Here is a 12819-nt window from a genome sequence, read left to right as displayed (position 1 = left end):
TATAGTCCTCCTTGAGGACCATCTCTAGCTTATACTATGCATACACCTCTTTTTTCTTTTTTAAAAGGACCGTAATGTCCCGATTAAGCCAGTCCTTCTGCTACCTTTCCTCTTTGCAGGAACGGTTTTCTTTTGTGCTTCGAGGATCATGTCCTTGAGCAACGACTATTCTTCATGCACCCCGTTTGCCTTCCCTTCCTGGTCCCACATCACCTCTCCTACTAATGCTCTGAGCCTGTCGAAGTCAGCATTTTTGAAATCCAGGACTTCAATCCTGCTGGTTGATTTGTCGACCTTGCAGCGGACGGTGAACCTGGTAATTTCATGGTTGCTGTTGCCCAGGTTACCCTCAATGTTCAAGCCACACACCAAATCATCTCCCTTGGCCAAGACCAAATCTAGGAGACCGTTACCTCTGGTTGGCTCTTGCACTTCCTGAGTCAGAAAGATCTCCTCAATCACAGTCAGGAAACTGCATGAACGATCTGACCTAGCCAAGTGTTCCTCCCAATCTATGTCCAGGTAATTGAAGTCACCCATGACAACCAAGTCCCTTGCACATGTGGCCTCTGTCAGTTCTCGACAGGACTCCAGATCCAGCTCCTCCCCTTGGTTCGGTGGACTATAATAAATGTCTACAGTTAGGTTTCTCTCACCTCCCCCGTCTCCCCACCCCCCTAGCCTGGAGCTTGACCCAGAGGGTTTCAAGCTGCTTATCTTTGGAGCCAATGTCAGCCAGTGTGAAATAGGCCAGGTCAGGGCTGTGTACATGGGTCCCTGCTGGTATCACAGGGCTGGAGCCAGCGGAGACCTCGCTCAAAAGGAGCCGCCGTCCCGTGGGACTGCCTTTCCTAGAAAGGCAGTCCAGCTGTGGAGCTGCCCCAGCCCTGCTGCATGTCCAAGGAGTGGCAGGACGCACTACGGGGCGGGGCAGTGCCTGGGCCAGGCGGAACCGAGGGTCCTACTGCGGGGTGGACAAAGCCCTCTGCGGGCCAATTTTGTCCACCCCTGAGCTACAGCCTGATTTAAATCATGGGCCCAGCTCCCTAATATTGTGGCCCCATCATGGCAGGGCTGCCATTTTTGTACCCAGATCGTGGTACTGCCCTTGCCCCCCCATGCCCAATGGTTGAATGAGGGGGCAGGTTTAGGGCCAGGTTTAATTGCAGTAGCAGAGGCCTTGCTTCCAAGGGCTCTGATTGCTGCTGAAAAGCCCACGTTCTTCCCACCCCCAACCTGACTGGAAGAGGCAGGAACATCAGGTAGCCCTGGCATCAGGTAGGGGAGACATGTTTGCTCTTCTGCCTGTGTGTTCTTTTCTTCCACCCCAGCGCCCTAGTTTTCCCACCTGGAAAAGCAAAAAATTCCTCCCGTACCTGGTGCCAGGGCCATCTGCCAAGGCAGACCTCAGGCACCCCAACCCCCATGCCCCAATTTGTCACCAGCAAACAGCCCCTCCCTTATCAATCCCCAAGCTTTCTCCTCCCCCTGTACCTTATGTGACCCCTTCCCCACTCCCCTGGGCTGCTAGGCTTTTGCTTTTGGCTGCAAAATGTTTTCCCCAGCCTGCAGCAGCCATCTTGTTGCAACAAAATGCCATGATATGGCCGCTTGCTGGGGAAGTGAAAATCACTTCATTTTGTGGTTTTAATGAAAAATATGAAATCATGATTTAAACCAGGCCCTACCTATAGCATCCTTTTGGCAGTAGGAACATTTGAAATACTGTATGAACTACTATATTTACTCAAATATAAGACGAGGTTTGTTCCCCCAATCAGCATGGGGGTAGGGAGCCCCTTGGCTTATATTTGCATACGAAGTGGAGGGGGGAGCAGGTGGCTGCTGCAGCTCTGACTATGGCCTTGAGCCTGGGTTGGGGCTAGAGTCAGGCCCACACCAGGCCCTTAGCTGCCTCTTGCACCCCACCTCCGCTTCCCCATTGCCTTTCATAAGTGTAGGTTTTTATGGGTTGTGACTTGCCTTTTGAAAAGGAATCATTTTAAATGTAGTTCTGTGTTATTTAAGAATCAGTTTGTCACTGACTTGGTAGAAAATAAAGAATTATGCTAAATAAGTTTTTGATGTGTCTCAGTGTTTTGGTGGCAATCTGACAAACTTTTTCCCTGTAAAAAGTTGCAAATGTCAACATTTGGCCTCATCTCATCTCATTTAAAGATGGAACTAGGGTCTGGGAATCTACAGTTTACCTCTTTACAGTTTACCTCTCTACTGTAAAAAAATTTCTTGTGGTTGAGACAGCCGTGGCAGGATGATAAAGCGCAAGGTGGAAGAGGCCACCTTGCAGCACTTGGAAGCTAAAGCCCCTCCTTGCCTTACCCAGGTAATTTTATTAAACAAACCTAGTCTTTTATATGATTCAAATTGTAGCAAGTGACTCTTAACACAAAGTACATTTAGTGACAGTGTTGCATCAGGACTAAAACCATCTACCTAAAACTTTAAATTAAAAGTATGGCTTTTAGAAATTAAAGAGATTATCGTGCAATCCAGGCCACTTACACAGTGCTGTCAGCAGATCACTCCAGCATTTCCCTGTGGCTTTTACTTAAATGAAAAAGCAATATGCCCGTCAGCTTCATCAATCCTGCACTATAATGCAAAACTTTACCTGCAGTCTTACATCCTCATGTATCAACAAATCAGCTTGTTTGATTGTTATGCATTCCAATTATTTGGGAAACTAACCTTGGACATTGCCAAGGTAACTATCAAGTTTTGCTGGCAACACTTTGAATGCGTCCACACTCAAAGCTTCCCTGTACCAGCCAAGACAGCCTTTTTGCTAGCTATAACACCACCCCTTCTAGGTGAGAGATTTCTCCCACCCTTTGACAGCCAGAACAAGTATGTGTAATCACTCCCTGGCCCTGTGCTATCTTTAGCAGTCTCATCTGCAGCTAGTGCAGGGGTAAGCAAAATATGGCCCACAGACCGGACCTGGCCCACCAACTGATTGTATCCAACCTGCGGATTGATGGCCATAAAGTCATAGGTTCTGGCCTGCAGGGAGCTGACTGCTGTGGCTGCTGCATTGTGCCAGGTGGGCGGGCATGTCCCAGCTCCATCTGCAGCTTACACCAACTCCCATGCCACACGTTGGAAACAGCTCTGGGTGTACATCAGCTGTGGATGTTTCCTGCAGGTTCCCACTGGGGCATGGGGCAACTGCCCAGGACCACTGCTGACGCGCTGATGAAACAGCATCACCTGCGGACCCAGGCAGATGCCCCAATTTCCAGGGGGAACCTTCCAGCTGTATCCACAGCTGATGCCAGTGCCTACGCAGCCCTGCTTGTGATGCATGGGCCAGGAGCTAGTATAAGCTGCGGGGATGTACTGTAGGTGCAGGACAGTTCGGGGGTGGGAAGGTACAGAGATGGCCCTGCCCTTGATAAGTGGTGATGGCCAGAGCTGGGCACTGGGAAAAAGCAGGACCTGGTAGCGGGCACACTCATCCCTGCCAGGGCCCTTTTGGCTGCGGCTGCAGTGAAGGTCCTCCCCATGACCACCACCAGTGTGTCCAGTGGGGCAGCAGTGGTGGTGGTGGTGGTCATGGCAATGGACAGGAACTGCAGCACAGCCCTGGCACAGGTTCTGGGTGGCTGCAGACAGAAGAGTCCTGGAAGTGGCAAATGTACCTGCTACTGGGTCCTGCTTTTTCCTGGCACCCAGGAATGGCCTCCACCACTCATTGTGGCCAGGGCTGCCTCTCTTCCCTTCCTTCCTGCTCTCCCCACCCAAACCATCCCAGACCTACAGCACGTTCCCGCAGATTACACCAAATTCTACCCTGTGTGCCAGAAGCAGCTCTAAGTGGGCACTGGCATCAGCTGTGGATGCAGCTGGCAGGTTCCCACTGGAGATCGGGGGTGTTTGTCCAAGCCCCTCAGGGTAGAAGGGTGGGCCGGAGGTGGTGCTGGTGCAATTTGGGAGCCATGGCTGAGCTGCCTATGTTGGCTCTCACCCCCTCCTGCCTGCAGCCCCATCCCACGTAGGGAGGTTTGGTGAGCTGTTTTGGCTGACCTGGTCCACAACAGCTCCCCAAAACTTCCTATGTGGCCACAGGTCCAAATAATTGCTCACCCCTGAGCGACTGCCTTCCAGAGTGCACTTCACTGTCTTTGCCAGCACAGCTCTTGTAGAGTTCCAGAGGCCTTTGGGTGTACATGTGCACTGGCAGCTTGGTCATGGAAGCTGCTGTCTCTTGCCATAAATTCTGCCAGCAGAACCAGGCAGGTAGACAAGACTTGAATGCTATCTAATTTGTGCAATCTCTGGAATTGCTAAATTACTTTTTTCTTTTTCCAGACACACTGCTAGATTAAACATCTTATTTAAAAATCCTTGTGCATGCTACTAACAAAATAAAGTTAAAATTTAAAGGTTGTTTCAGTTAAATTACTTTTTGTTTGCTGTTTGTTTCCATTCTGTTTACCAGGAGAGCAAACCATGTCGTTTTCCTACTGTCAGTAGCACAACTTTGGCAGGGGGTGCTGGGGAGTTGGAGCACCAGCTCCAGGCACCAATTCAGAGGGGATGTCAAAAAGGCAGTTCCCAAAGAGCCTGTGCTGCCACAACAACAGACTGTGTCCAGGTAGCTTGCATTGACATGGCAGCAGGAGGAGGTAGGCACTTGTTTCCCCTCCTTCCCCTCACTGTCACTCAGACCACCAAAATTTTTAAGTTCCACCTCTGATTACTGTTCATGATGAAACGGCTTGCTTCATTTTCTGATGCACCTCCCTGACTGCAGCGTTTGTCCAGGAGTCATGGGATACTATTATAATTATAATATTTTTAAGTATTTTTAAAGTCATTTTATAAATTTTAATAAGCCTTTTATATTAGTTTCACATCTTAGTTCGCATTTGTTGCTGCTGATTATAATTGAGATGAAAGCCTTGCTCTGTTTTGAGATACTTGTTTGTTCTTACAGAGTTAATATTGCGGGGAGGGGTGGGATCAAGGATAAAGTATTACATTACACCATTTAAATAATGTTTCTATGTTAGTGAGGCAGGATGATGCAGTAATTAAAGCACTAGCCTTGAATTCTGATGTATGAGTTCAAGTCCCCACTCTGCAACAGATTTTCTGGGTAACCATAGGCAATAGGGCTATGCAAAATTTCACCGGTTGTTTTGTTTTGACACTGTTTCGACTCATTTTGAGCTTGAAACAGTGAAATTGAAATGAAACAAAGGGCTTCAAAACAGCCTTGAAACAAAACAAGGCCAGTCAGAAAGTTTTGAAACGTTTTGAGTTTCAAAGCAGCCAGGTGGTGGGAGACAGGGGAGAACCAGGGCTGCACTCCCAGCAGCTCCGCAGCCCCATGTGGCTCAGGCAGGCAGGCAGCCCTGGCTCTCCCTGCCTCCTGCAGCTGGGCTGTGGGACGCCAGTCGCAGTGCAGGGGAAGGAAGCTGAGCCCGGGCTCAGTTCCCCTTCCCAGCACTGTGATGGGGCTGGGGAAGGGAACTGAGCCCAGTTGCAAAGTTCTCCTGCCCAGTGCAGTGATCGATCGGGCTGGGGAAGGAAACTGAGCCCAGCTGACCTGAGTTCCCCTTCCCAGCCTGATGGTAGCGCTGGGGAGGGGAACTCAGCTCAACTGGGCTAGGTTCCCTTCCCCAGCCCCATTGCAGCGCTGGGGAAGGGAAACTGAGCGATCAGGCTCAGTTCCCTTCCCCAGCTCTCCAGTCCCAGGCGGCAGCACCCGGCTTCCCTCCCTCATCTGGCAGGCAGAACGGAGGCCTGAAACCGTGGGAGAACTGGCACAGACCCCACAGCCCTCCCGGGGTTGCAGGCCCCTGATCTGCCTGCTGGATGTGAGAAGCTGTTTCGAGCTTCCCCATTATAGCATATGGGCGAAACATCGAAACAGCAGATGAAACGAAACAGTGGTTTCAAATCTAAATGAAATTCAAAACGAAACGCTGTTCCGTCGAAACCTCGAAATGCAAGTCGAAATGGAACGTTGCCATTTCGCACAGCCCTAATACGCAAGTCCAACAGTCTCTCTACACCTCATTTGCCCATCTGTATTAAGTCTGCTAGGGTTGTTTTGAAAATAATACTTTAAAAATTGTAGTCCTCAGATGCCATGGTGATGAGGGCCTTGAAGCACCTGAGAAGATTGCCTTGTATTTTATTTTTATTGGGTTACACAAATTTCCTTGATTTCAGGGGCTTTTTTCTTTATTTCAGATTTTTGTGGGGAGGGGAGGGGAGGGTTAATGACAGTGCCTTCTCTTCCCATCCCCCCTTGCTATTTATCAGCCCTTTTGCTGGTGGTTGCAGTGAAAAGGGGAGATGGGAAGCATCTCCAAAGCACCTTTTGTAGTTGCAGAAAGTAGTACTGCATGGTTCTGTTGCCCCAGCAAAAGCAAATCTCCTGTGGACTCCATTTCTTTTTTCTGAGGTGAAATCTTGAATCCCATGAGGCAACCTCAGCATTCAGCGTATGGGGATAAGAGAGACTGTAGAGCTGGTGGAGACTATGCAGCTTTTGCTAGCACAACACCTGTTGCCTGCCAACTTTGTTACTCTCTAGATCACAAAATAAGTTGGCACACACGAACAACATATAAGTATTAATATAAGATGCACTATCAGTTGTTTATTATTTAGCATTGCAACAAAGAGAGAAAGTACTGGGTTTTTCAAAGGGCTTTCAGTCCATCTCCTAAATATTATCTTTCACTTTTTGTAGGGTTACCATATTTCCAGCTCAGAAAAAGAGGACACCTATCGGGGAGGGTAATATGATTGCGGGTGGAGGGGGCAGTGATATGTCCGTGCCCTGCCCCTCACTCCCAAATCACAGCCCCCCCGCCCAGGTTCACAGATTCATAGATGTTAGGGTCAGAAGGGACCTCAGTATGTCATCAAGTCCAACCCCCTGCCCTGGGCGGGAAAGAGCACTGGGGTCAAACTACTCCAGCCAGTTGTTTGTCCAGTCTCCTCTTGAAGACCCCCAAGGTAGGGGAGAGGACTACCTCCCTTGGAAGCCATACCACCTCCCTTGGAAGTTGCCCCTCACTCCCAACCTGCAGTCCCCCCGTACCTGGTGATACCTCTCGTTCCTGACCCACAGCCCACTGGTCCCCCAAGCCCTGCCATTGCCACTCACTCCCGCCCCGCCGCCCTCTGTTCCCCCCCAAGCCCTGCTGCCTACGTAGCTCCCTGCTGCACCCAAAAAACTCTCCCTAGCCCCTTCCACCACTGGAGGGGCAGGCACCTCCCCTGCCTCCCTGCCCTACTGCACCCCAGTGCTGGCAGACATCTGCCCCCCTTGCATACCCATCCCGTTGCACAACATGCACACACACACACACCCTGGCCCTCCAGCCCACACCCCACCACAGACTTACTTGCCTGCAGCTGCCAGGGTGCACACACAGACACACATGATGCCCCCTTCTTTCAATCACCCTCCCCCATTCCCCCCATCCCACGCAGCTCCTTGCTGGGGCAAGCCAGGAACTGCCAGGGAAAACGTTGAGGATGAGAAGAGCAGAGTTCTGGACATTTGTTGATATTTTAAAAAAACACCGAGATACTGATGGAAGGACCCAAAAAGAGGACATGTCCAGAAAAATCTGGACGTATGGTAACCCTAGTTTTTGGGACACAGTTAATTATGGGAATGGATGATAGCTGTTTTGAAGTTCAGTCTAATTACAGGCTTAATTATTTTTTGTACGTGCCAGCCATTAACCTATCCCAGATCCTATGTATACATTAATTATGTTCATATAAATGAATGCCATAGATTATATGTGCGAAATCACTGGCAGAAAATTAGTAGAGATGTGTAAAAAAATTTAGAGATATGTAAATTTTCCCGGGCAGAAACCTTGTCTTTGTATTTGCTTATAAAATACCTAAGAAGCTTTCCTGGACTGTGTTATTAGTGGCTGTTAAGACATGAATATATTTATTGCCTGAATCAGCTGCATTAGGCCAAATTCATAGAAACAGAAAATTAGGGTTGGAAGGGACCTCAGGAGGTCATCTAGTCCAACCTTTTGCTGAAAGAAGGACCATCCGCAACTATATCATCACAGCCAAGGCTTTGTCTAGCTGGATCTTAAAAACCTCCAAGGATGGAGATTCCACAACCTCTCTGAACAACGTCTTCCAGTAGTTTACTACCTTCCTAGTGAGAGTTTTTCCTAATATCTAACCTAAACTTCCCTTTCTGCAACTTGAAATGATTGCTCCTTGTCATGTCTGGTAGAATGAGGAATAGCTGATTGAAGTTCAGTGGGTGTGTTTACACATGCTGTTAATGTGCAGCAATAAACTCCAGTGCATATCACGCTGGAGTTTATTGCTCCCAGGTGCCATGTTTGACCAGAACTCCCATACATTGAGCCAGTTTGGAGCAGCCCCAGGTGTCAGGGCACCTGGGGGTCAGTCTGCTGGCTCGGGTCTGCTCCGACCTAACTCAGCATGCTGCAGAGGGGCTGACTGGGGCACGAGGGTGCTCCAGTGTGGGGCTAGCAAGCAGGCAGCCCCCGCACTGAAGCATCTTTGTGCCCCAGCCAGCCATTCATACATGTGTTGCTGTGCACTAAAAAGCTCCACAAGTATTTACAAGTACTATCCTACGGTGGAGTTTATTAGTTTACTGTAGCCTAATAGGACTGCCTGTGTAGACACCCAGACATTTACTGTAGAGCTAATGAGTCAGTAGTAAACATCATGTGTAGACCTGCCCAGTTTGACTTAGTTTAGGCCTATGAGGTAAGAGAGTTCTATAGAGGTATCCTGGAAAGAGGAACTTGATGAATTACTTTATTTACCTAAATCCAAGATGACTTTGAATTTAAGATGACTTCCCAGTAATTATTTTTTTGCAAGTAGAATTGATAAATTTGTTATAATTTTCCAAATATAGAATCTAATTATTGAGTTGCAATCTTAAATTCACTGTCCTCCCCCCCCCATTGCTGCAGCACTGAAAGCTGTAGCAGGGGGCATGCAATCAGTAGGCATGCAGCCACCTTTGTTCCCTACCCCCCCTCCCTCAGCCTCTGCCCCTTACCTGCTGCCCCCACCCCTCCAGTATTCTGCTGCTTACTATTTGCGTGCCTTCGGCTCTGACTAGCTCCAGGTCTGGTTCTGGCTCTACTGTGGTATCATGGATATCTTTGATGGTAGATTTTAGCTAATGAGACATTTTGATAAGATGTCTTGATAGGAAACATTATGAGAAATAAAGACAATTGGAGAACTCCAATACAAAGTGATACTTTTATATCCATTTGCTAATAGTTTTCGTAGGTTTAGAGCCTTGCAGGAGGAGGAGGATGGGCTTGAATGTAAGTGGCCATAAAGTTGTGGGGGGACAATTTCTGATCCAACGCCCTTACCAGGTAGTTGGGGTCAGAGGAATACTCATTCACTACGTAAAGACGTTTTAGCATCTTTTAAGTTTCTCTTGAATTACTCAGTTTCTTTTCAGATGCTCTCCATATTTGGTAGGCTTGGGAAGGGTAGGGCAAGGAGGAATCATTTTTTTGAAATATGTGAGTGAAGGAGCTATTTGATTTTTTTTTTTTTTTTTTACTCCTCTCAACCCCTGCTGATGTGTATATTTGAATATTCTTATTTTCTAGAGGATGAAAAAAAATTAAAGCAAATATAAAAAATGTTAAATTTTTATTAGAATAAACTTTTAAGTTGTTTGGTGCTGCCATATTTTGTTTATCAGTGAGTCTTTGAGAGACTAAGAAAGGTATAGTCATTAGCTACGTCTCAAATCCTTTTTTACAGTTGCTCTAATGGCAAAATACTAGAGGATGCTCTATGCCTTTTTAACACTCAAAGCCCTTAAAACCACAGATTTGTACACAGCAGCATTTGTGGCAGAACCTATGCATGAGGGACATAACGAAAGGATAAATCTATACACTACATTGGTTATTGTATATTTTCATTGTTCCTTTTGGGTGGGGCTAGTCCTACCCTGAAGTAAAGGCCTATTCCCTTAGAAGAGCAAGGCCCTACCTTTTGACCTTGTGGGCTGAATCACTGTTGCAGGGTCAGTCTGCAGGCTGGATCCGGTCCATGGGCCCTATCCAGTGCATGGAACTGTGGCCCTGGCCCCACATGCCAGATCAGACCATTCACCAGTTGGTGCCCACAACCCAGCCCTGCATGTCTTCTAGCCCTTAGGGCTTAGCAGTTTGGTGCTGGGGAGCTGTAGCAGTGTTAATTGCCATATATCCCTGCTGCCAAATTTCCAGGCCTGTGGGAAGCCCCACTGGACAGATGACATGGCTCTGTGGGACAGATGGTGAGTACCACTGCCCTAAACTGAGGGTGGGGCCCAGAGACTTGGTGTCCCAGCTGAATTCAGGATAAACAGATGAACAGGGATGGAAGTAAGGCTGTAGAGTTAATGTCAGTGTTATAGGTGGGAATGCCAAGCAGAGCCCTGTGTGCTTATATATTGTAAGGGAAACTGGTAGTAATCCATATGTCTCAATTGCCTAACATTCCATTTTAAAAGATTCTTGTAGTCTTCTCTGGGAAATTCTCATATCTCCATTGTTTATACCAGGCCTTTGATATTTTAAACAGGAAATCCTCTTAGGTTGCGTAAGTGTAATTATAGTCCATGAACTCCTTATTCTAAATGTTTTGCTGATAGTGTTAATGCCATTTCCCTTCTCATTTGAATACATAAGTAAAATGTTTGCTGTATAGTGAAGTTATACTCCTTGTACCATCAAAGCAGGAATAGCACATACAGCAGTAGCTGGAGCTATAGAGTGCTGGCCTGGGGTGCCCAAAGCCTAGTAAATCTACAGATCTTGCCTATGATTTATGCAATCTATTTATATATATATCACCAGTTTCCTTTTAGGGCAAAATCTTCTTCAACTCTGGGAACAGGAGAGAGAAAAGAGAGTCAGGCTGGATATCCCCATCTGCCTTCCCCCTGGGCCCTGGAAACCATCTCTTCCTGCGAGAAAATAGCCCTCTTATTTCTAGATAATGTAGTTAGCTGTTGGGTTCCTCTAATCTTCCAGTGTCTGTACCAGGGAATATTGTCAAGCTATGGAAGCAGATGGTTGGTAATGAAGGTTCTACCTCCAAGTCCACAATATTTTTCTTGTGGGAATGATATTAGGAGTGATGCCCACAAAGAGGTTGGAGAGATCCAAACTATTCTGATAAGATATTGTATTAATACAGTTATCTGACAAAGAAATATAATTGCCATATCATTTCGGACTCATTTTGTGCCACTCAGTTATACTGTCTGTAAGTATGGTAAGTATCAGATGCTTCCAAGAAAGGTGTTGCACAATTCTGACAGGTTAGTAACAGGTTTAGGGAAGGAGTTTCTTCCTATCCTGAGGCAATTAGGGTATGTCTGTGTGGAACAAGGCAGTGCAGTACAAAAACAAGATGCTGCTTGGTTTAAATTGTGTTGCTTTCCTTGCCTCAGCTCCCAAACTGGGAGCAATATAGCCATAACAGTGAGGTGCTGCACATCTGCCAGTAAGCTCTGTTCTCTGTGCTTGCACAGCCGTTTTATTTCCAGCATATGAAAAATGAGCGCAGCATGGTTCATTAAGCTTGCACTGCACTCTATAGACACATGCTTAGCAACTTATGCCCATAAAAGTGATTCTCAAGCTTTTTAGACTTGAGATGCACCTTGTTAGACTTGCAACACTCCTTGGAAAATGCCAGGTTTCAGTTTTCACTTTTTTTTTGACTGCGGAAAAAATAGTAGAGCAGTTCCTCTGCTGCAAAGAATTCAGAGCAACCATGACAGGTCAGAATGTTTTTGACAATATGGATTCCTATTTGAATTGTTTGGGTTTATCCTTTGAATCGTGTAGGTGTTTGCACAGCTAACAGAACTGATGTTGTGCATTACCCCATGACATTGTTTAAAAAGGATCTCACACCTTTCCAGAGACAGCACCCTGGCTGAGGAGCGCTATCCTAAGACATCAGATTGCTATTTCTTATGTTTCTGTACCAGCTCATGAAATTTCACTTATTTTTCTTATAAATGCCAGATTTTGTCGTCTTTATTTTTTTGCATCTCCCTCATGTAAAAAAAAGTCTCAAGATTGCTTAATTAAAAACAAGTTAAACAAACTAGATATTGTGGTAAGTGTAATATTCAGACTCGTTACAGTGTTATCACCTTCCCCTGATTGACAGAGTCCAATACCTTTCTAGAACTTAAGGAACTATGTTAAGTTGGTGATACTGAAGCTAGTTACGTTTCTAAAATTATTAGTGCATAAGCATCATTTGCAGGCTTTGTTCTGATGAGTCATTTACCAACTCTGTGTTTTACTTGGTAACAGAGCTTCTAAGCCTTTGAAGATCTGTGCACCTTCTTTAGCCATTAACTTTGTTCACCCTCACTATGAACCTTAATATCAAAGTGTTCTTTTGCTGTTTTTATAAAGTGCCTTTATACTGCACTCATCCCAGTTTCTGCACATTCACATGACTAGCTTAATTAAAATCAGACAGCTCAATAATTCTACCATAAGCTAGTAATAATGAAGCTGTGGGAGTCCTTGAAGCCCTTTATCATTCAAATGCCCAGTGGGTTCTCAAATAAAGTGGATGACTAAGTATGGTTTATAGAAGTAAGGGAGATTATTAGCGGTGAAAGATGCATTTGAACTTGCTGAAAGGATGGCCTTTGTCTCAAGACTTACTCTCAGTAATAATTATGCTAGGTCTTCATTTTATCCCAGCAGTCTCTCCTTATTCACGCTTTCAGTGTTTGAATAGCTTGCTATTTCTTGT

General features: G+C 46.4%; 1 protein-coding gene across 6 annotated transcripts in view; it reads left to right on the top strand.

The window, feature by feature from the left end:
• TNFRSF19 (TNF receptor superfamily member 19) overlaps nucleotides 1–12819 on the top strand; it is a 122985-nt gene that overhangs the window by 35041 nt on the left and 75125 nt on the right. Inside the window, exon 3 of one of the 6 annotated variants that reach the window (XM_025196620.1) lies at nucleotides 4463–4648. The exons of the other annotated variants lie outside the window; for them this stretch is intronic. The gene's annotated coding sequence lies outside the window, so the exon portion shown is untranslated. The remainder of the gene's footprint in view (nucleotides 1–4462; nucleotides 4649–12819) is intronic. 6 annotated transcript variants of the gene reach the window in all.

This window comes from Alligator sinensis, unplaced genomic scaffold (assembly GCF_000455745.1).
Source record: "Alligator sinensis unplaced genomic scaffold, ASM45574v1 scaffold777_1, whole genome shotgun sequence".
Taxonomy (NCBI): domain Eukaryota; kingdom Metazoa; phylum Chordata; order Crocodylia; family Alligatoridae; genus Alligator; species Alligator sinensis.
This window is presented reverse-complemented; position numbering and strand designations above follow the sequence as displayed.